The 25786-nt window shown below is 37.0% G+C and overlaps 1 protein-coding gene across 20 annotated transcripts in view; it reads right to left on the bottom strand.

Moving 5' to 3' along the window:
* The window catches only part of NCOA2 (nuclear receptor coactivator 2), a 304156-nt gene that overhangs the window by 193528 nt on the left and 84842 nt on the right, over positions 1-25786 (bottom strand). For 18 of the 20 annotated variants that reach the window (XM_082721154.1, XM_082721168.1, XM_082721167.1 and 15 more), the window contains exon 2: positions 1197-1253. The exons of the other annotated variants lie outside the window; for them this stretch is intronic. The gene's annotated coding sequence lies outside the window, so the exon portion shown is untranslated. The remainder of the gene's footprint in view (positions 1-1196; positions 1254-25786) is intronic. 20 annotated transcript variants of the gene reach the window in all.

The following is a 25786-nucleotide window of genomic DNA, read 5'->3' as shown; positions in this document are numbered from 1 at the left end:
AACTGAGTCAGCCAAGCATCCCTCCTATAGCTCTAGGATAATGAATTCAAACATCAATATAGACGGTGGAAAAATGACCAAAAAAATCTCCCCAAAATCTCCCCAATCTAGAAACCGAAAACTAAGTAAGGAAGTTAAACTTTGTCTCCAATGACAGGTAGTAGGAAATTTTTAAATTATCTGGTTTTTAGAGATTTTCAATTCCCTCACCCTACCAAGATACCACAAAACCTATCCGATATGGTAGCATAATCCAGTAAGGAAGTAAGTAAGAAGTTCTCAGACCTGCTTCAGGTTTGTCCGTAACTTGAAAGAACCTTCTAGGGTAGTGACAAAATAAATAGAGAATTGGAGGCATTATCCTCTGAATTCTATCCTGATTAAGCATACTTTAGGACAGAAAATATGCAACACCAGTAATTTTTCAGAACATTTAAGACCCATATACTTTATCTGATACAAATTAATTTCATATTTAAAAACAGTATAAAAACTATTTCTAGCTTTTATTTATAGAAGCAGAGTTCAATGACTCTGAATATAAATAAATTCTTAGTATTTACTACCCAATAAATAAGCAAACATTCATTCAGTCTTTCCCATATACCAGGTGCTATTCTACAAGTCAGGGATACCATTTTTTTCACCAAGACAAAAATAGTCTCAATTTTCATGTAGCTTATATTTTCGTAGGGAAGACTATAAAAAAATAAGAATATATCAGGTGATAATAAATATCATGATAAAAATCTATCAGGATTGTGTATTAAGAAGTGACTGACAAGCTATTTCAGACTAGTTGGACAAGAAAAGCCTGCTCATTGAATTTAAAACATTTTAGCTCCATTTGCTGCCACAATCAACAGTAGCTATTCTTTTATTTATATACAAGAAGAAATTTATATACAAATGCATGGGACATTCTCTATCACCTCATCCAATGGGTATGTGTAAACTCTTCCCAAATATACACAGTAAACACTGATAAATGGTAAGATCACCTGACCTTCAAATTCATTTCTAAACATATTCCCACAGAATTTTTATAACACAACAGAAATGCTGAGAAATGTACATTTTGTTTCTTATTTATATTTGCTTTGTTTACAATTTATTTTGCTGAACTATACTTTTTAAATATTTGAGTTTACTTAAAAATCAAAATATTCCAACAGAATGACTGAACTTTGACTCACCTGTGCCTGTACACAGTGCAGAAGATCTATAAATCTGTAGCCAAATCCAAGAGAAATCTGCAATGCAAACAAACAAGCAAACGTGAATAAAAAGACCCAGAATCCTCTCGGACTCATTAAGGTGGATGTGATTTTTAAAACCAATATAAAAGTAACTCATTAATAACATCTCGCCATTAAATTGCATGATAAATCAAGAAGTAGACTTGCTGCATTACTTCTATTTTGTTAAAAAAAAAAAAAAGTAAAATATGTAAAGCCTCATTTCATTGTGAATTATGAGGTGTCTAGTCTACATTTTGAGTTCCCACCATAATTCTTACTACATTTCCTTGTATCTGCTTAGGTCTCATCAGGAGCACTGGAAGCTGAGAAGCAGAGACCAGAGATCCCTATGTTGAGACCGCCCCCTCTGGACCAGCCCAGCATCCAGCGCATAATAACACAGTGCATGGTGAATGTTGGCTAAGTAAACAAATAAATAAAACTCACATTTGCAATCTGAATTTGTTGATTCATAGTTTACTGTAAGGAATCAAAAGGCTCGAAACTGTCGAAATAAAAATCTAAGTCATAATTATATAAAGAAGTTCAAAAGTGACGGAATAATTTATCTCAAGAAAAAACTTGAGGGAAGCCTGGGTGGCTCAGTCAGTTAAGCGGCTGCCTTTGGCTCAGGTCATGATCCCAGCGCCCTGGGATGGAGTCCCACATTGGGCTCCTTGCTCGGCAGGGAGCCTGCTTCTCCCTCTGCCTCTGTCTGCCATTCTGTGTGCTTGTGCTCCCTCTCTCTCCCCCCCTCTCTCTGACAAATTAAAAAAAAAAAAAAATTTTTTTTAAAGAAAAAACGAGTAAAATGATGCAAAAATGCCATAAATATATGTGACATATAAATATGCCATATAAGTCACATATATGAATTATATGTACATATATGACAATCTTAACATTTTACAAGAGCAAATGTAGGTAAGGAAGAAATAAGCATTTCAACCTGCTCTTCTGCATGTATCTTTGAGAACAAAGACTTTGTAACTCCAAAGGAACCTGCAGCATTTTTTCTGATCCACACAAGAATTACTTCCACTGCACTAAAGAATTTTGTTTCCAAGATGCACAGTAAGGAATACAAACAAGTACATGCTTATGTTGTTTTCTGTGTATTAATGTTTACTACTTTAAATCTAAAGAGGTCTAAAAGGGAAGAAAAGAAAAAAAAGTCCATTTTGAGTTTTACCAGGACCTGATCGGGCTGGAGATCTGGAGATCATCCAATGTAATGAAATGCAGCTAGGGTGTTAGAGAGGATTCATGAAAAACAAAAAGAAAATCTGTATGCAAATAAGAAGTTATCACAGTAAGTAAAACGAATGGATTCTCCTCAAGTGGCAGTCAGTGAGCAGTGTGCAATAAACTGTTATGTAATAGGAGTCATCAATTCTTTCTGGCTCTGCTAGGCTAAATGTATTCATTATGCTGGCCTACTTAAGCAACAACTACTTCTATACCAACAACTAATTCGCTCAAGGACATCACACTATGCAACAATCAACAGCCAAGAGTTGTGACTTTTAGTAGGAGTGATGTTATTAAACTATTACTGCTTGATCTACAATTTTCAGTAAGTTTTCACTCATGTGCTAAGAGAGTATGAGAAGGTGCCAACGTACCCATGCTGATAAAAGATATAGGACACATAAAGGTGTGGATCATTTCCACAGTACAAAATATCTTAGTGTAACATTCTGAATAAGAAGTATTAATAAAATACTTAAAAACACAGAATCACAAAATGTCTTAGAAGTTACTAAGGGAAAATCTCAGTCATTTAAGCCAGTAGTGAGGGCAGTAACAATACTGCCAGAAAGCCACATCGCTCTACTCTCGACAGCTTTTCACTAAGTTCCTTCAGAAATGCATTTCAAGGAAGGGAGAGGGGAAGAAGTCTTTCCTGATCCTGGCAGACACAAGGGAGGCAGGAACCTTACAAGAAAGGGTGGAGGGATACATGTCACCTTCTTCTTTCTTACTACCATTGCTATTTCCACGGTAGGAGCTTAAAAAGACAAACTGCCTCTCCACAAAGCAAAGGGTCACCATTAAAAGGCAGCATGGAGGGGTGCCTGGGTGGCTCGGTCCCTTAAGCCTCCGATTCTCGGTTTTCAATTGAGGTCAAGATCTGAGGGTGGTGAGATTGCTCAACCGTCAGCATGGCATCAGCTTGAGACTCTCTCCTTCTGGTCCCCCCGCCCCCAAATTCTCTCTCTAAAATAAGTAATTAAATATTAAAAAAAAGAAGAAGAAGAAGAAGAGAAAAAAAAAGAAGACAACATGAAACGGTGGAAAGAATCTCGTATGGTTAAGCATCATCAGACAGACAGACCAGTTTCGAAACCTGGCTTTATCATATAAATACTGCTGCTGTTAATATTATTCTATCATTAGCAGCAGCTTAGGTATGTGACGTAGGAAGTATTACTGTGAACTCAAATATAAAATGAGGATAATAATGTCCTGTTTGCAGCAGTATTAAATGAGATGATTACATAAAGCACCTGGTATAGAGTAGGCATTACATTTATCCTACCAAGTATATGATCCTGCTAAATTATGCTAGCTCTGTCAAGTAACCCAACGAAATGATGAAAAAGTAGAAGCTTCAGGCCTGTCCTACCCTCAGTAACCACTTTTCCTTGGAATGTCCTAATGGCCTTATCTGCTGATAACCCTCCAGAGAGACTGCTGGGAAATTTCTGAACCAGGGCTACCTTAAAATGACATCAACAGTTGGAAAAAAAAAAAAACTACCTAATTTCAAATATTACTATAAAGTTCAATCAAAACAGTGGGGTATTAGCATAAGGCTAAACAACAGAAGAGAACACAGTCCAGGAACAGTCCCACACATTTATATCAATTTATATTCAACAAGGTCCCAAGTAATTTAATGAGAAAAAGTCAGTCTTTTCAACAAATGATGCCCAAAACTGTTATACACACAGAGAGGGAAAAAGAACCTTGACCTTTACCTTGTACCATGTACAAAAATTAACTCAAAATGGATAGGAACATAGACCTAAAAGTAAGAACTAAACTACAAAACCTGTAGAAGACCATCTTAGAGAAAATCATTTTAGATTAGGAAAAAATTTTTAGCTATTATACCACATAAATGGATGTATATTTTAATTGCATAAAATAAAAATGAAGACCATAAAAGAAAAAACCTGATAAAATGAAAAGTGGTTTGGAAGTTTCTCATCCTATAACCCAACAATTTCATACCAATGTGTGTTTTCACTTCTCTTGGGGACAGATGACCATACAAGCAGTTGTGCAAGGATGATCCTAGCAGTTATGTTTAGAACAGCTGGAAAGTGCAAACAACCCAACTGTTTATCTTTGGAGGATGCATTTTCTAGAATGCAGGACACCATGCATTGGAATACCACTCGACAACAAGGAGTGAATGACTCGTGAATGCAGCAACATGAACCTTAAAAACACGTGCCAAATCAAAGAAGCCAAAGATAACATGTTATGTAATTCCATTAATTTGAAATTTCTAGAAAAAGTAACACTACAGAGGGAAAAACAGGTTAGTGCCGTCCTGAGTTAAGGAACAGAAGTGGGGAGTGCCTGAAAATGGATACAAGGGAACTTTCGGGCTGACAGACTGGTTCTAAAACTAGATTGTGGGTGATTCTAAAGAAAGATGTGTAGGAAACACAAGACACACATACCTGCATACGTTCACTAAAACTCATCCTATAATACCCTTAAAATGGGTGCATTTCATGCTATGCAATTTATACCTCAATTTTTTCAATGCTCAGTGGGTTAAAGCCTCTGCCTTCGGCTCAGGTCATGATCCCAGGGTCCTGGGATCCAGCCCTGCATCGGGCTCTCTGCTTGGCGGGGAGCCTGCTTCCTCCTCTCTCTCTGCCTGCCTCTCTGCCTACCGGTGATCTCTGTCTATCAAATAAATAAATAAAAACTTTAAAAAAAAAAAAAACACTATGTACCTGCCCTTTCTTCCTAGGTGATAGTTATGATTACTGTGTCACTAAAGGGATGTAAGGGACAAAGGCAGTTCTATGGGTTTTTTTTTTTTAAGATTTTATTTGTTTGACAAAGAGAGAGGGCTCACAAGTAGACAGAGAGGCAGGCAGAGGGGAAGAGGGAAGCAAGCTCCCTGCTGAGCAGGGAACCCAATGTGGCGCTCGATCCCAGGACCCTGAGATCATGACCTGAGCCCAAGGCAGAGGCTTAACCCACTGAGCCACTCAGGCACCCCGAAAAAGGCAATTTTAGTAGCAAATGGTGCAAACATCTGACAAGGAGAGCATCAACTTGGCTACACGAATAGCACATCATGACTTTGAGGCAAAAAAACCAGGACTGAGCACACATCGCATGGAAAAAGATTGCTGACAGCATTAAACCTACAGATTGATGATTTTTCAAAAGGTAGCAGAGGGTTAGGAGAAGATAGCCTCCATTCTCTCTCTCTCTCTCTCTCTCGATCTATCTATTTACATGAAGAGTTAGGAACAGAGCCAGAGGAAGCAAAGCAAGCTAGGAAGAAAATGAAGTGACATCTGTGATACCAGCTAAAAGAGCATGTCGTGCGACCAGAATGAGAGATGGGCCACAGACTGCTGTTCTGTGTACCAGCACCACCGCCATCATCATCGTCAATCACTGCTATTTCTTAAATGCTTCTGGCAGAGGGCTTTATATAAGTTACTCACTTTCATCCTCCTGACATCTCTAAGAGGCAGGTATTGCTACTCTCACCTCCATTTTGTAGATATGGAAATGTAACAGACAAGTGAAGCTCTCTGTCCAAGGTCACGGGACTAATGCAGTGGTAGTACGATAATTTGTTTTCTTTTGGCTTAAAAACATAAAAACTCTCAAATAACTTAACAGACATGCCTTTTTAAAAAAAAATTATTTATTTATTCATCAGAGAGAGAGAGAGAGAGAGAGCATGAGAGAGCAAGCACAAGCAAGGGGAGGGGGAGGCAGAAGGAGAAGCAGACTGCCTGCTGAGCAGGAAACCCTGTCAGGGGACTTGATCTCAGAACCCCAAGATCATCACCTGAGCTGAAGGCAGATGCTTAACCAACTGAGCCACGCAGGGACCCCAGAGAACATATCTTTAATTCGGCATGTTTCAAACTGTAATACATCAAGAGGAAAGTCATACTTTCAAGACTTAATTATGAGAACTATTTCAGATTATTAAACAAGACAATGTATTTTTATCTATATTACATACATTTTATATAATATGAAAAGGTAACCTAAAGTATGGCTTCCACAAATTTTAATAAAATATTATATTAAATATTAAGCAATATAATATTAAATATGTAAATATTCTTATTAATTACGAAATATTATAATATTAAGATCCCAAATTTGATGTGTTGCAAAAGTCTTAATAATAATATAAATAATGTATAAAGAATGTGGACTATATAAGGTATAATTCTTTCCCAATTATTAAGCTGATGCTAAAAATAACACCTAGACTACTCAAGAATAATTTATAAGGTAACTGATTAACTTCTATATATACTTCAGACAGCTTATGTTTTCTTTGTTTAAAAGTCTCTACCTACTCTGCAGACAATGACTCTTAACTAATTAAACTCTTTAACAAATAATTCTCATTTTCCAAAGTCTTTTAAGAGGCTCAACAGTGTCATCTAAAGACTGCCTTAAAACGACATTTAGTTCATAACTTTTGTATTAACATTAATTGACCTTGTAATTATTCTTTCCAACTACTCATTCTGCCTATTATACATCTAACTTAAGGTTCTTAAACTTGAGGTTTTGCTTAGAGAAATCTTCTGTTTTTGAGAACTCGTGCCTAAATTACTGAAGCCCCATCTTAAGATATTCTTTTGTTACTTTAATTCAGTTTAATAAAATGCTTTCAGTTCAGTTAATTGTAAGTTAAAACAAGTAGAGACTTAGTTTTATAATTGAATAACTTCTACACTAAATGTAAAAAAAAGTTCAAAACAAATATATAGGAAAGGATATATCATCAGTTTAAAAATCCCTAAGCAAAATTTAAATAAATAAATAAATAATAATAAAAAATTCCTAAGCTACAGGCAGGTGCACATATATAATTGATGTATATGATATAGTGAAAAACAGCCTACCCATCAAATTCATAAATCTCATATGATCATTCCTTTCATTTTTGTCTCTCACAATGGTCCGAACCAAAGAAAATAAAGCAACTATCATAAAACAGTAACTCTTCAAAGAATAGTATTCTTGTCCAGAGACAGACTTACAGGAAAAATTAATGTCATACATGTAGCTGAATGAACAAGGCTCACATCTGGAAGAGAACTAAAGATACTAATTTGGAGTCACTGGGGGCGCAGGGGTAAAAAAAAAAAAAAAAAATTGTGGAGTCACTACCATAAATATCGCATTTACATCCAAAAAAATGATTAACATTACTTAGGGAGAAGACAGAGGCAGAAAGAAGACCAGCAAAGACAGGTCCTACAGAGTCCAAGAGGAGACAGTTCCAAGAAGAGAGTTCTCCATGCTACTCAGAATTCCACGTTTCTACTTGCTCTGGCAAGCTGAACGTGCTGATGACCTTCCTAAGACAGTTTCACTGGAATGACAAAGATACAAAGCAGACTGAAGAAACTGAGAGTATTGACAAATGAATAGGATACAAGGATTTTGGCACAGCATGTGCAAATGATTACTATCATTATTACCTCATGCTGAGGTAATATGATTACTATCATTATATACCTCATGTATATCCTGCAAAATTAATCTTCCCCTCTAGACTGTGGGCTTCTTGAGGGCAAGGCTAAGGTTTCGTCCCCACCCCTTTGGTTAAGGAAACAACCTGCTGCTAGATTAGTGATTTTTAAACAACGCTCCTACAGAAGTCCTGGTGCTCTAATTAGGGAGCTTAGACCCAAAATTCACACAATAATACAGTCTTCAATGGAATTATGGGAAAGAATAGAAAAAACAAGTTACTGAGCAGAAATTAATCTTTCTTAAACAAAGATAAAAGGCTCAGAAATGACTCCCAACCAAGACTACAGTATGCCAATCTGACAACCAATCAGTCTTCCCAAAATAAAAGGCCCCAACATGCAACGAGTAGAATTTTAACTGTTTTTCTCCAAATAATGCAGATAATCTTTGCCTGGGATGTTTCCTTTCATTCTCCTTAAAATGAGAATAGCTCCTGTAGCTTACTGTATATACCAGAATAGTAGAGGATTTCCACATATTATCGGTTTATTTTTCGCAACAAACCAGTTTGAGAGAAAATGTCTACCTTCCCTAATAAAATGTATATCCTGCAAATATCAACAGTAGAGGAAAGAAATCCACTTAGGGAGAGAAAATAAAATAGGACTGTGAACTCTTCTCATAAACTTACCTTCTCCTGAGGTTTTCCTCCCTAATTAATGCTGCAATGACCACTCTGACTGATACAAAATAAGCCTACAACCCTTCCCTAATACCCCTGAGGACAATGCACACAAGCCTGTGTAAAACTTACCTCAGTACCTCAGTACCATGGAGCAACAAGAGGTAAGTAACTGTACCAAAGCAACACAAACTACACAATCTGCCTACACAGGGCAGGGACACCATCTTCACCCCCAGCACTAGCAGTAATTTCAAAAACCAGCCTCACAAGGACCAGCACAAACTTTCTGTCCCCGCTCTGAGTTTCTGTTTTTCTCTCTCAGGACAGGCCTCTTTCCCCAAATCATTGTCAAAGTCAGTTCCCATCTCCTAAAAGGGGCGGGGCAGGGGGGGAGGGGGTACACCTTTCAAAAGCATATGACCATATTAAGCTAATCATCATTTCAACACAATAAAAGCAATATTCATTAGTTCCCCCTACATACATACACACACACACAGAGTAAGAAGGAGGATAGGAGTCTTCTTAAAAAGATGTTCTGTCACACCTATTTTTTTTTTAAGATTTTATTTATTTATTTGACAGAGAGAGATCACAAGCAGGCAGAGAGGCAGGCAGAGAGAGAGAGGAGGAAGCAGGCTCCCCGCTGAGCAGAGAGCCCGATGCGGGACTCGATCCCAGGACCCTGAGATCATGACCTGAGCCGAAGGCAGCGGCTTAACCCACTGAGCCACCCAGGCGCCCCCGTCACACCTATTTTATAATCAGGAAAAGGTAACACAGTTTCTCTAAAGTTATAGGACATGTGATGGAGCTGGTGTCAAGCCCATGACCACCTGGCTCCCGGCATTAAGTTTGTACCACTCTGATCGCCTGCTAGGCAGCACCAATCTTTAAAAAAATAAATAAAAGCAGAGGGGAAAGTAGCTAGCAAGCCCTAAATGGTACTTTTCAAAAGCTGAAAACAGTTTACACATATGTATAATACATGTTCATGGTTGTGATCTTATGTCACAGGTAAGTTTTTAAAAGTAAAATTATAAATTTATATAAGATAGTTAAATGTAGCAATATTTTACAGAGTTCCAGCAAGAATATGGTATTCCAAAAATGAGTACCAGATTCCTAAGAAAAAAGCTATGCAACTTACTATGTTGGAAAATGGAGAGCTTATCCCTGGAGTACAGTTAGTACCTAGTCAAATGTTTATTGTCTGTCTGTATGATCTCACTGAGTCAACCCATGGATCCAACTGTCACTCAGAAGAATTATTACCAAAAAAGATATTTCATCAGAATTTTGCTTTATTGTGTGGGTCTATATAGTTTCCTATTCTGTTAAAAAATGTAAAATGCAGTTTTTCATTTTGCTGCATGTCTAGGTTCTGACAAAAACAGTGAAGAATATTGGAGAAAATGGGAATCCTGTGGCATTAGCACCATTCTGAATAAAAATTTAGCTCTGGAAGAAACTTGAAAATAACTTGTTTTAACTACTCATTTTAAAGAGGGAAACTAAAGTTCAAGGAGATTAGTACTTCACTTGTACCTGACAACAACAGTACCTCACCCCATCATCTTACTAAAGCAGTTTCTATGAACCCCAAAACAAACACTACTCTTAAAGACACTGGTTTTCCCATCATATCTTAACTACTATAGAAATCATCATCAAATTTATGTGTCAACCTTCACATCACAGAAGGGCATTACATACACTAAAATGTATGACAGGTAACTTAGTTGTGAATCTAGAACATGTAAGAAAACATCTAACAGGGACGCCTGAGTGGCTCAGTGGGTTAAGTTGCTGCCTTCAGCTCAGGTCATGATCCTAGGGTCCTGGGATCAAGTCCCACATCAGGTTCCTTGCTCAGCAGGGAGCCTGCTTCTCTCTCAGTCTCTGCCTGCCACTCTGCCTGCTTGTGTACACTCTCTGACAAATAAATAAGTAAAATCTTTTTTTAAAAAAATCTAACAATACAAAATATACAGGGTAAGGAGGAGAACTACTTTTTGTTAAGTATCAGGTATCAGCTGCTGTGATACAATTGTTAGCAGCATTATTTTTACTATTTCCCACAAACAGGTTTCATTCACATGGCATCTATCAATTCCATTTTGCAGGTGAGGAAACTAAGTCAGAGAACTTAAGTGATTTGCTGAAGTTAACCAAGAGGAAGAACTAGTAGTGGGATCTCTGTTCTTCTGAATTCAAGCCCTCCACTCTCCTCGGTTGTTTCCATCTCAGTTCCTTCTCCCAGGCTCCACTCCTCTGCACTTCTGGCCCTACCCACCACCTTCCTCCCCACACAGAAAAAACAACTTGGTGTCAAGGAGATGCTTTCTAACATCCAGCTATTACAAAAATAGCCACAAGCATCAGTCACCCAACAAATTCACTCAGTACGACCCACTGAGTTGCCCCAAAATGCATCACTAACAAGATTATTCAATTATCGGCCTGTTATGCCTATATAAGCAAAGAAAACGGAAGAAAATACTACTATGGCAGGCTAAAAGACAGGTGTGAAGAAAAATTTTCAAGAGCTGTGACAAGAAGAGAACTTTATCCCACACAAAGAATTGAATTAAAAAAAAAAAAGAAAGCAATTCTAAAATCTAACGTGGAAGAGCTAGGAAAACAACCCGTGGTGGCTGAATTTTTCCTCCATCTGGGAGCCTCAAAGTCCAAGAGCATAAACAAATGTCCACAAAATTTTCTAGTATCATATTTTTGTTCCAATGACAATCTAAAATTACTTATATAGATATGCTAAATCATATGGATAACCATTATTATCACTGATGACTTTCTGTCATTTCATTTCGGTACTCGCATTTATGCTTACAGGTGGAGTAAGACTAAGACTAGCATTATTTCAATGTCTTTCATACCAAGTCTTGAGAAACAAAGCTTCCTGTTAGTTTAAGGAAAGACAAATAACAGGAGAGATGTGAAGTATCTTCACACGAATAATAGGATATGCTGAACTGGATGGAACCTGAGCTCAGCGGATTGCAAACAGCAACTCTGTTACGACCAGACAACACTGCCTGGCGCTGGTAATTTAAATCTTATTTTGTTTTATAGGTCCTAATGAAACTAACACCTTTCTGCACTGAAAAGGAATCGAGTAACATAGACTAAAATGGATGTTTCTCAGAAGGACCATTACGTCAGCTAATTCCCCCATGGTTTACATAATAAATATGGCTATGAAATGTAGATTTTGAAAAATCCTTCAGGTACAACTTTTTTTTTTTTTTTTAAATTCTGCTGACAGATCAAAATAAGGCCCTACCAGAGTGGTTCCTAAGATGTCTGTGTACAGCTCAAGAACAAAGCTTTTCCAGGTTTAAACCTAAATGAGGGAAAAAAATGCAGAGGTTTATTTTTCTATAGAGGTAAATTTTATTAAATTTTAGCATTCTCCTTTATTATTAGATTGTGAGCTTATTATATTGTGGGGTTAAATTTTCCTTCTTTTTTTCTGAAATGGTGGTTGTAGCTCATGGTCATTTTTTTTCATGTAATAACTTGACAAAATTCAAAATTTGGCAATCCTGTCATCAGTTCCCTAGATTTGGGGGGAGATTTTTTTTTTTTTAAGATTTTATTTATTTATTTGACAGAGAGAGAGAGAGGGATCACAAGTAGGCAGAGGGGCAGGCAGAGAGAGAGAGGGAAGCAGACTCCCTGCTGAGCAGAGAGCCCGATAAGGGGCTTGATCCTAAGACCCTGAGATCATGACCTGAGCCAAAGGCAGAGGCTTTTAACCCACTGAGTCACCCAGGCGCCCTAGGGGGAAATTTTTAATAACACATAGATCAAGATCTCTAAGTACCACTGCCATCTAGTATGAAATGGTGTATTTCTACACACACGTGTGCACACACTCACATGCACACACGCACACAGAAATACAAATATAGGTACTCCCTTCTGGCATCATGGGGAAAATTCATTTTGAGCATGAACTCCCAACCAAAAAGTTCTTGCTTCTACCCAAAGAAATTTTTAACGCTCCTCCCTAGCACAGGTCTAAGACAAAGAGCACTCCAGGCAGTCAAGCCACAACACAGTGTGGAGACTGGGAGAAAGAAGCTACCATCAGGTCCCTAAGTACTTAACAGCAGACGTTTTGCTGAACATCCTATAATAAAAACACAACCTAATAAGGTTAATAGTAACAATGGCAAGTAATACATAAAGACTAGAAACTGGAAGACTCATGACAGCAATAAACTCTTTGCCACTCCTCCCACTGAGAAGTGAAGAGTAACTGTCCTCCTCCTGACACTGGGGTTGCCATAGTGACTGGCCTGACCAACACACTCTGGCAGAAGTGATATTCTGGAACTTCAGAGCTTTGAACCTGCAGCCTAGGACTTTGGAGCCCTTTATCTCAGAGTCTGAGCTGCTACATATGTCTGACTACCTTGAAACCTCCATACTATGAGGAAGCCCAACCTAGTCATGTGAAGAGGCCATAAGAAAAAGATATGCTCAGCCAGCCCCCCAGCCGTCCCAGCTCCTAACAGTTCCTGGTCTTATCAGCTGAGATTCCACATATCATGGAACAGAAACAAGCCATCCCTGCCAGGCCCTGTCCAAATTCCTAACCCCAGAATTAGGAGACATAATAGTTTAAGCAACAGATAACTAGAATAAAAACTAACAGCTTTTCATAAATAGTAATAAAGACGTTAAAGCAAAAAAGGAAATGTCTCAGTTAGACTAGCTAGAAACCAGAATGGTATCAGATACAAAAGAGGATTACGGTACATAAAATAATATAAATCCATTTATTCACTTATCCAACAAATATTTAAAATACCAGGACCTATCAATAGGGATATACACAGGCTCTGCAGATGTTTAAAAAAAAAAGTTCTGACTTCAAGGAACTTACAGACTAGAAAGTATTATGTATAACAGTATCTTCTTGTATACCTTTTTAATGTTTTCCACAAAAATAACAATCAACAATTCAGATCAAACCACTATGCAAACCAACCTCATAAGAGTGACTTGGGGTTCGTCTATGAGATGGAAGTGAAGATTGAATCAAAATCCCACAAAAGGTCACTTGCAGTTTGCAGTATCTAAGCATGCCTTAGGTAACTATAGTATACAATAAAATGTTTGGATTCTCATTTCAGACTATAAATTCAAGGCATGCGTAGCTAATCCTTTTTATTTTTCCTTCATAAAGTATCAGGTTAAAGAACCTTTTAGAGCTATTATTACAAATGTGCCGAGGAGACTTTTTCTATCTTACTGCAGTCGAGATTCGGGGACCCAGAATGGGCAAAGCAAGCAGGTCAGCAGTATGTTGTTGTTTTAACAAGATTTATTTCTGTCTAGGTGTGCTACAGTTTAAACAAACAAACTTACTATTCCAGTGACTAAAATAATTTTAACTGCTTCTTTTATTAAAGCATAGACAATTTAACCTTTCATATTATTCTGAGGGTTCTAAAATTATTCACACTTTTTCTATTTACAGTATTTCTTTATTCAAATTTCACACGAGGTCAAAAAGAACACAGAGAAAATTATTTTAAAAGTTTTTTTTTTAAACTAGGTATTTTTAAATACAGAAAAATGTTTGATCTCATGTTGTAAAAGAATGCAACAGTAAATAAATATGTTCATGGCCTCTTGGCCCAAAGACCATAGCAAGCCTTAAAATCATCGGCACCTAACAAACCACCTCTGTAGAGGGTACTCGGCAAATATGTATTGACTGATAACACATTTATTCAATACCCAGTTATTTTTTAAGTGTGCCCAATAAAAATAAGCAAAGCTATTTTCTGTCTCAGTAAATATTTGAGGCAAAGAAAAAAAGGATAATATTTTCAAAAGTGGTCACAAAGAAACATACCTTCTCATTTTCTCTTCAAAACACTGAAAGAGGTATGGTGGAGAGGGTCTGTTAATAAATTATATGTGCTCTAAACGTCAAAATAGTAAAGGTGTGACAAATAATAAATTATAAATGGCCCGTGTTTATCTCTTCTCTCATAATTTCAGTTTTAGTACATTACACAGTAATTTGTCAAAATTTCCTTTTTTAAAACATGACACAAAAGAAAAAAAAAATCTACTGCTAAAAAGCAATTCCTTAATATTTTAGCCAAAATATACTATAAAGTCAAAGCAGAGCAGTGAATGAGAATTAGGACTTTAAAAATGATAATACTAACATCTCATTATAAAAAGTAACAATTATCTGGGAGGAAGATACTCGAGAATATCTGACTCAACAGGTAGCTCATTGTTTCTCTCTTCTAGACTGCTTGGGAGGCTAGCATGGAATAAGAACTTGCGTCAGGAGACCTGGCCATCCTCCTAGACTTCCCTACAAGACTCAAGGCCAATCACTTACTATCTCTTGGCTTCAGTTTCTCAGTAAAAAAACAAGAGTGGCACAATTCTCTCCAAATCCCACTTTAGCTCTAAAAAATTCTACTGTCTTCGGGCGCCTGGGTGGCTCCGTTAAGCGACTGCCTTTGGCTCAGATCACAGGGTCTGGGGATCGAATCCCACATCCAGCTTCCCCACCACTGCAGAGAGCCTGCTTATCCTTCTCCCTCTGCCGGCCACTTCCCCTGCTTGTGCTCGCTTGCTCTCTCTTTTTCTCTCTCTCTGTCAAAGAAAAAATAAATCTTTAAAAAAAATAAATAAATAATATTGTTGTCCTCAAATAAAGGGCCATTAGTCAAAATAAATAGGGTTTGAAGACACCTGCATCTTTTATTTGCTTAATATTAAGGCATAACCATTTCCCTAATTTTACATTAAACTTAACAAGTTTCAAACACTTAGAGATTATTTTTTTCTTATTTTATCTTTACAACAATTCTATGAGGTGGACTTTGAGTATGTAATAATTATATGTACTAGGCAAATGTCAAAAAGGAGGTTCGCTGGGATTATGTGATTTGATTAAAGTCACTCAGCAACCCCTCCAGAAAAGCCTAGAAATCTGATCTTCTGACTCCTGGCTTTGCTTAAACTTCCAGAGCAAGCAACTTTTAAACTACAAAATAAATTATATACCAGTAAGAAAGAAAAAATATGGTGCTATTTTTGAGTGGCTACATTGTTTCTTTAAATCTTAATATCCTAGATCTTAAATCCCCTAAGATAACACAATTTGGGGCCTTTATGCCTCAAAATTATTTTTTTTTAAATGCCATAGGCTTAAATGTGTCATAAAAATTCTGCCATATATCAAGGTTCTCTAAATTGATCTACATCCCTTGACCAAAAGGGCTAGTGGTAAAATAAATTTGAAAATATATGTAAATTAATAGTGTACATAAGCTTTTCGGTTTCATGTACTATTTTGCAAATGTGTTGATCAATACACATTTCAAACATTTTAAAAAATACCAACTCAGGGTGCCTGGGTGGCTCAGTGGGTTAAGCCTTGGCCTTTGGCTCAGGTCATGATCTCAGGGTCCTGGGATGGAGCCCTGAATCGGGCTGTCTGCTCGGCAGGGAGCCTGCTTACCCCTCCTCTCTCTCTGCCTGCCTCTCTGCCTACTTGTGATCTCTCTCTCTCTCTCTGTCAAATAAATAAAATCTTTAAAAAAAAATACCAACTCACACTCTAAAGCACTTTTATTCCAATGAACCCATCTTTGAAAATATTTCTGTACATTTTTTAAAAAAGAAAATCATTTGCTAAGCAAAAAAAACAAAAAACAAAAAACAAAACTATAGTTTTCTCTTAACTTCCCCAGCATATATATATTTCCTGAAAAGGTGAAGTATCTTAAAAGTGTACATTTAATGTGACAGTGTTTCTCTTTATTTTTCCTGGAAAGCTGCTAATCCAATACTGTACTTCACAATAAACAGCAACTTAGAGTAGAGAAACTACTGCAAAAACCTTCTCAAAATCATAAAGTGTGCTCTTGGTGATACAAATGACATCACCTGAAAACACTACCTTCAGCAGTCATACTCAACAATTACCCAGAACTGACACTGAAGGACTTTAGCAGAGACCACAATTCAGATAGAAGCATACACTTCGAAAAGGTATTAGCAAAGACATGTAATTAGGGGAAAATATTCATTACAGCAATAATATTTGAACCAATCTTAAAATATTATAAGGATTCATGTCTAAAATCGAGAGCAAACATTTGCAAGTAAAGGGTGAGTCAAATTACTTAATCACTGGGCCCCAGTTAACCTAACAGTTAACATGGAAGTAACTATTGTAGGTGTGGGGGTTTTGCCCTATTTATAAAATAGCAAACTCGGAGGCAAAGGCTAATTAGCTAATCTGAATGTATCTTGTACTCCTGATTTTGTAACACTTGATGAATTTATTTAAGTCCCAAAGGAATGAGACATTTATAACCCTTCCTCCAGACAACTATGAATTCTCTAATATAAATTAACTAAATATACTTTCTTCTTACTTCCATCTAATGATGTTTAGCAGGTCCAAAAATACTTTCAAATGCTTTTGGAAATATAAGGCAGCTTAGGAACTTGAGCTGTTTTTAGTAATGGTATTTTAAAAGTGGTAGAACTCACCACTTCAGGCAAAGAGGTATGACTTGTCACTGGTAATAGCGGTAACATGGCAGAGTGAAGAGAGCTATTTTGAGAAAATAAGAGATTGTGGCTTCTAGTCTCAAACCTCACTCTTCCCCTCATATATATGAAATTTAATGCTTATGTAATTCACAAATTAAATATGTTTAAAAATGAAAGAAACTACAGCAGAATAAGTTATGTATTCATTTTTAAAGTTACATCAAAAAAAAATCTTTTTTAGGAATAGAAGCAGTGTTGCCTAAAAAATTCTGATATTTCTGTTCTTCCTAATCCTTAAATGTTTACACGAGTGTCCCCCCACACACACCCCTACCCACTTCTCTCTCAAATCCATTTTAGAATGTGGAAGGTAATTCTCAGATACTGACTAAATTTCAAAAGCCACTTCCTTGTCCACAAATACATGAACAAGTCATATTTTAAAATAAAGCACAGAATACCACAAGAAGACTCACAAAATCTGTCGAAGTATAGTATGCATCACCAACCTATAGTTATCCTATTTTCAGCTGTGGAGTAAAAGCCACCTTTTTGCAAATGAGTTTAGACTCCAAGTGTCCGATTAGGGAAGATGAACAAGTCTAAAAACCAAGACTCACTTATAAAATAGAGAAGTAAAAATGTGTTCAGCTATTATGATTATTAACATTAAATAATAAACATTAAAACACAATTTTAAAGAAAAGAATAACTAGAGGAATAAACATTTATTGACCCAGAAAGATGGTTACAGTGTATTGGCAGATGTAAAAAGCAGGCTGTAAAAATAAAATATAACGTATGATCCACCCCCACCCAAAGAAAAGAGAAATAACAACTAACAGCATTTTTTATGGAAGGTCACATCAAAAAAATGAAACTACCCAAACTCCATGACATAATTAGCTTCTATAAGGGAAATAAATGAAGAAATCTGCACTCTGCAGGCTGCTAAAATGGACCATTTATTCACCCTAGTTCATTTTCAAGTATAACACTGGGAAGTGAGGGCCTTGAAATGCTCTCTGAATATGTAAGCAAGCTGTATGTATTTCCCAAGAGTAAAACAGAACTTAAAAAATAAGCCTAATGGAAAAGATTAACACTCAAGCGCCCTGAAATTTTTCATCAGTAGTTTAGCTTCTTTTTTTTGAGAATATAAAAATTTTATTTGTGTGTGTGAAGAAGACTGCTGCCTTTCAACTGTATTTTCAATAATATGTCTTCTAACTCTGAGAATTGAACCATTTCTCATTGATGAGCTCTCTTCAGACAGATTACAGAAACAAAACTCTGGGTCAGTAATCAATGCTCTCCAGAGGACACAGCCTTCAGGTTACCGTTACCTTTTAACCAAAATGAGTGCAGAAATGATAAACCCATGCGGACTGACACTACTCACTCCTACACACCAGAGCCTTTTAGTTGAATGCCTAAACTCCAACATGTTCAGTAAAATACTGGTAGGTAAGTGTGGAGTGCAAAAGAAGATAATGCACTGTGCTTTGTTATCACTCCTTGATCATAACTTCTAGTAGAAATCAGGGAAGAGGGGCGCCTGGGTGGCTCAGTGGGTTAAGCTGCTGCCTTCGGCTCAGGTCATGATCTCAGGGTCCTGGGATCGAGTCCCGCATCGGGCTCTCTGCTCAGCAGGGAGCCTGCTTCCTCCTCTCTATCTCTCTGCCTGCCTCTATGCCTACTTGTGAACTCTCTCTCTCTCTCTCTGTCAAATAAATAAATAAATACATCTTTTTTAAAAAAAAAAAAGAAAGAAAGAAATCAGGGAAGACACTTGACCCTGATTATAAAGGACTGATCATCCAACTTGCTGTTAATGTGAAAGTTCTTCCATCTGTGATTTCTTCTTCTTTTATTTTGGCTATTCCTTTGGGTACTGAACACCTCCAAGGAAAAGAAAGGGTTGAGAAAATTAGGTAAAATTCCAATGTATGAATTTCATCCCCAGTAAAAGCACTTAAACAAAACAAACAGAATGATCTCGTAGAGACCTAAAAGAAAATACACTAAAGTACTAAGTGGTTGTGTGAGGATGGTGCCATTGTGGGTAAATTCTTTAATGTCCACACCTTCAAAATACAACCGTATTACCAATAGTTATATTTAGATCAAATAATGAAAGAACTGTTGAGAACATAAGTTACAACTGATGATTTCAAGTATTTTTAACCATCCCAGGTTTATTTTCTGTAAGATAAAAGGGAAGTTGCCTATATAACTTGGCAATGTAAACAAATACAAAAATACCTCAAAGTTATTCCCTTCTCATTGTCTGTTGTGAAGGAAGGGAAAGGAATAAAGGAAATGAAAGCCGTGAGAACACACTCACAAACCAAAACCACAAGAAAAATAATCTAAAACCAGACTATAGGAGGCAAGAGAAAAGCAAGACTCTCTACATAAGAAGTGATTTTGCAACACTAATAGGGCAAACCCACATTCCTGCCACAAGCCTCCTGCTTTCAAACAGGCCACACAGCTGGCGGTCTTGAAAGCTTTCCAGATAGGAACCAAGATAGTAAAAGAAATCAGTAGGTCCCAGGACTGAGCTAAGCCTTCATCTGATTCTGATGAAACACCGCCCTGCTGGGCTATAATATTAAGGCAGCCAGAAATTCAGCTAAATAGATGATTATAACTTTCACGGAAAAAGCATAAAGAAACACTGCTTTGAAATGGGCCTTTTTAGTTAATTGTGAACTGTCTGAAGTATTGAAAAGTACGTGCATGCTTTCTACGGAGAAAAAGATACCCACCTGACTCATGACGGAGGGCGGAAGTGGCATCATGTGGGGAAGAAATACACAGGTCTGCTTCATGTGAAACCTGCTCTGGTAAACTATGTTTGTGTAACCATTAAGAGTCTAGTTTCCTCTTGAAGTTGAAGAGAAAGTCTCTAGATTTGGAGCCTGAACTCTGTTTACAAGGGCTCAAGGGTTGTTTACTGCACTGTTTTAAAGACACCACATCTTCACCAAGCCTGGGGAGCATGGCCTATGAAACTATCTCAACCAACTCCAAGAAGCTAGACACCTTCATACACAAATCCCAAACACTTTATCTCAATCCCTACAGAACTCTCTAAAACAGCACTCTGGTTTTCTTCTCCGAACATTCAAGAAATTACTCACTCAAAAGAGATCTAAGTTGGTTTACCTGAAGAGCTGGCTGTGCGACATCCATTTTCTTCCTCACAGAGGAAGCAGTGATACTAGGACATTCTTCACCAAACAGGAAGGAAGTAAAACAGCTTACTATTGTACTAGGAATGCCATTTCTTTTTTAAGCTAGAGTGTACCTCATAAATTGGCTTCCTAGATAATGCTTTCCTCTAAGTTATAAAATAAAGTTTTGACAGGAAGGCAGAATGACAAAGCAGATAAACCTATCTATAAACTGCCAATAAGTTACTTACTTCATCACATCACCTAAATATAGCACTAAGAAAATCATCATGTTTTCCATCAAATATACACTGATAACCCATACCACAATATTTTTGGAATGGTTCTTACTGAAATCTGCTTTCTTCAACAATGTCATTGTGCCTCTAGATCTTAATCAAGACTATTAATATGAGTTCATTCCTATCATGAAGATTTGATATTTAAGATAAACAGTAGTGATTATTACAACACAAATGGCATACATAAGTGTTATGAACTTCCTGGGGCATCCGGGTGGCGCAGTCTGTTAAGCATATGCCTCTTGGTTTCGGCTCAGGTGCTGATCTTGGTTGGGGTGGTGAGATTAAGTCCTGTGTCCAGCTCCACACTTAGCACTGAGTCTGCTTAAGACTCTCTCTCCCTCTCCCTCTGCCCAGCCCCCGTGATCTCTCTCTAAAATAAACAAATAAATCTTTATTTTTTTTTTTAAGATTTTATTTATTTGTCAGAGAGAGCAAGCAAGAGCGAGCACAGGCAGACAGAGTGGAAGGCAGAGTCAGACGGACAAGCAGGCTCCCTGCGGAGCAAGGAGCTCGATATGGGACTCGATCCCAGGACGCTGGGATCATGACCTGAGCCGAAGGCAGCTGCTTAACCAACTGAGCCACCCAGGTGTCCCAACAAATAAATCTTTAAAGAAAAAATTATGAGCTTCCTTTTCACTTAGAAAGCAGTATTGATTCCAAGTACAGAAAACCACAGGCCTCAGGAAGCAAGACACCAACTATTTATGATTACAGGCAATACTATCAGAGCAATAGGAAATTTACTAGTATTATTCAAAATGTTAGTCGCTAGCTCCATTATTATATCCATGCTTTTCCCTTTAGTATCCTCATCTCTGAGAGGTTTTAAGACATAATTAAATTTATATAAGTTTTGGACCCCAATAAACCAATGTTCAAATACTGACTACAGCCATTTACGATTACGTATAATCCTGAACAAGCTAACTTAAAACCTCTCTTCCCCTTAGTTTACTCAACTGTAAAATGCGAATAATATGTACCATGTTGAGTTTTTGAGTGCATAAGAAAACAGAAGAGAAGTAGAAAATAGAAGAGCCTTCCATACGTGAAAACCACGTATGGAAGGCTCTGGCCCACAGCTGGTGCCTAGTAATTACAGCAATAACTATGATCTTTACTCAGTTGCAGAGATCAACCAACTAGCCAAATAGCTACAAAAGTGAAGTGCTCAGGACTTTCAGGAAGATTTCAAAGAATCTGTTTTAAAAATGCTTTTACCCTTGTATTTCTAGGTGATACAAAGCCACATAGCATCTCTGTCATTAGGCTTTGTCATAAGACTCTTCTACTAGGTACTTTCTTTTTTTTTTTTTTAAGATTTTATTTATTTATCAGAGAGAGAGAGGGGGAGAGAGTGAGCACAGGCAGACAGAATGGCAGGCAGAGGCAGAGGGAGAAGCAGGCTCTCTGCCAAGCAAGGAGCCTGATGTGGGACTTGATCCCAGCACGCTGGGATCATGACCTGAGCCGAAGGCAACTGCTTAACCAACTGAGCCACCCAGGCATCCCTACTAGGTACTTTCTTGACATTAGTGAGAGGCAAGCCACTATTCCATCACTACTTAAAACCCAAGGATGGCCAATTACTGAGTCAGATTTAACTAATTCATAAACTACTCAAACTATGTTAAACACTTTGGGAGGCTCATCAAATTTTTCAACAGCTAGTCAGTGAATATTTATTGAGTCTACTGTGTACACAACCTAGTACTGGAAACTTGGCATACACATCAATGATCAACCTAATCCCTACCCTCAAAGAGTTTACCATCTATAGGAAATAAATGAGGAATTAAAGAAAAATGCAGGAAAGCATAATATTTTTAGTATAACAATTGGCTGAAGATGGTTATGCAGAGTGGTTGGTGGACAACTAATGTTCACTAGAAAAGCTCCTTTGAGTCAGTTTTTTTTTTTTTTAATGTTTTAAAAACAGGAGAGAATACCACGGATGACTAATAGATGAGAAGCAGTTATAAATATAAATTACAATTTGGACACTGAATGTAGCAACAATAAGAAAGCACATCAATGCAGGATGAAACGTAAGTAATTTTCACAGTGAAAAGCAAACAATCTTTTCCTGCGGTAGGAAAAGAGTAACATTTAGCAAACTTTTAAAAGTTATTGATTTTAGAGTGGTAACAGCCTAACCTGAAAATTTAATACAGTATCTTAAATGAGTATTGAGTACATTAACACCTTTGCTATTTATTCAAGCTGGGGTGGAGGAAATAATTTCCTGAGGATACTGAATTTATCACTAAGACCAAGTTTCTATAATTACTAATTATAGAGTTACGTTCTTTCACTCGGTATATACTGCCTACCAAATTATCTTTAATCTTTTTGTCATCTGGTGTGAGCCTATGAGTGTAACTTTCAGATTTTCTAGGAAAAAATAAAATCCAAAAAAGGGCCAAAATTTAAAGAATAACATAAACACACACACACACACACACACACACACACACACACACACACAACTGTTCAAGTATTACACGGCAAGTTAAGTATTTCCACGCAATCCTGATCCTCAGAAGGGATGAACAAACATCACTGAGTATTCAGGGTCTCACTTCCTTGGGCCCAGACCTTCAACTGCCCCCATGACTGGTCCCACACATCCTAATGAGCTCTGCAACTACTTTTTTTTTCTCTCTCTCCCGATCTATCTTAAATAATAGAGCAGTCCATTTCTCAAGACTGACATTCAAATGTCTGATATACACATTCTTAGGACAAAATATACCAAATAAGCTGGTGATTATTTTCAAATTTCTCTATCATCTGCATCCTTTCAATATATATGGCATCTAACTTCAAAAAGATATGCTGACGTTTATCTTTTCAATTTGTGTCCAAAATCTAGAACAAAATTCATTCCTTTATTCCCTATAAATTTATCATGTACCAGGTGCCAGAGGGTATAAAAAAGTCGTATTAAAATTGTCCTTACTCTTACAGAATGTACTCCATAAACCAACAATCTCTAAAAGAAAATTAATACCCTTTTCTAGTCATTCTAAGGAGATTTTGCCATCCCTGGAACTTGGCCTCAGATCTGGTGCAGTTCCTCAGGTCAAGTCAGTTCTACCTTTCTCCCTTTAATTACATTATTATTTACTCTGTTCTTTTTAGTTTTCCTTTTTTAGGATTATAAAATAAACAAATGTTCATTTTGAAAAACAGAGAAAAGTAGGAGAGAGAAAAATATGTTCACTACAATCCCTCTACCCCTAAAACACCTTTTGTTAATATAGTTCAGCTCTATTTCCATTTAGTGTATTTGTTTCAGTGTTTTTCTATGCATATCTTTATTACATGATTAGATTTAAGTCTATATAACCATTTACTACTATGTTATTTTACCTTACTATTATTGCTGCTCCTTTCATAAGAATATATCAGCATTTACTTGAACCAGTTCGTCCCTATATAACAGTACTGTTTCACTGTTTACAGAAATAGCAAGGTGGAAATCTTTGTACATAAATCTTCATCTAGATATACGACTACTTCCTTGAAACAGAGTATTAGGAGTGGCATTCCTAGGTCAAAGGATATGACTGACTGATTGTAAGGCAAGGCTCCTGACCTCTGAAGCCAAAGTGATTTTCAAGAAAATACAATTTACACCACAAACTAGTAGTTCATGAATATGTTCTTTAACTGCAACCTAGTTAACAAAGGGCAGACTTGTTCGTTCATTCATTTTACTAATTTGTTAGGTAGATAATGGCATCTTACTATAGTTTTCACTTGTATTTTTTAATTTAAGAATCTAATCTAATTTTCACAGATGCTAAAATGAAATTTAGCTTTGCCCCACAATCTTTGCTGTGGGTGGTCCATTAACTTGGTCTAGCAGTCTGGTCTTTCTGGCCAAAGCTTAGTCACCTCTACCTCATCACCTCATAAATGGAAGCCATTACCACCAACATTCTAAGCAGCAGGCTCTTCTCCCCAAGACATATCTACCATACTAGTGACAGAGACAACTCAAATGGAGCCACTAGCAAACCAGCATGTACAACTCTTTACCTCTTCCATAACTAACTGGCAAGACATGCCAAAAATTTCGCTTGTCTTGATTTCCATAGAAACTCCAACTGTTTTTAATAATATTTGTCTCAATTTTCCCTTAGTACCTATATGATATACTTCAATGTACTACTATTTTCAAAGTTGAATAGCACTTACAACACAAACTGCTGAGTCTGTGTGTGTGTGTGTGTGTGTGTGTGTATGCACATAAATTACATACCTTCTTACCTTTATTAAGTTCCTACCATGATACACAGCAGTCACACATATATGCAGAAAAGCACACATGCTCTTACCCTTACTATGTATGTTTTCTCACAAACACATAAAAGGATACAGGTATTTCACTGTTACTAGTTCAAAATGGTGACAGCAATAAAACTAATATAAAGTCACAGAAAACTGACCCTTCTGTTCTTCAAATACAGAGAGAGTGAGAAAGAGAAACACAAGAAGAGATAGAGCACGCAGAAGCACAGTGTTGTAATCCTTGCAATTATACAGAGAACTTAAAGTAATTGAAGGACACATCTTTTGAAAAATTATCTGTAATATGGAAGGTTCACACAAGGAAAAGTGACAGCAAGTTTTTAGTTTTAATTTAATGTTACTTATATATGATGAATCAGGAAGACTACTGGCCATATCCAAACATATCCAACGTTGAAGAGTTAAGCCCCAAAAGCTAGTGAAGTGCCCTCGTGTAAACTCACTCCTAGACACACTGGTAGCTCTAAGCTGTTTTCCCAACTGTCATGATCTTCTAGATGGGTAAACAGTAGAAGAGGAGAGGTGGTAAGAAATTTAACTTTCAGTGATTTTAAAATTTCAAGTAAATTTCTTGGTGGTAGTCTATAAACTCAACACTGATTTACAAAAGGTAGAAATGGTCTTTAAAAAATAAAAGGCGTCAGCTACCTCACTGAGGTTCTAATAAATAACTTATTTACTGGGTTTCTCTAGAGACGGCACTCTCAACAGGACAATCAGTAACTCACTCAGTCCTATCCCATACCTTTGCTTTAGCTT

This window comes from Mustela nivalis (assembly GCF_964662115.1).
Source record: "Mustela nivalis genome assembly, chromosome: 2".
In the NCBI taxonomy this organism is placed as follows: Eukaryota; Metazoa; Chordata; class Mammalia; order Carnivora; family Mustelidae; genus Mustela; species Mustela nivalis.
The sequence above is the reverse complement of the archived record's forward strand: the minus strand, read 5'-3'. Positions and strand labels throughout refer to the sequence as shown.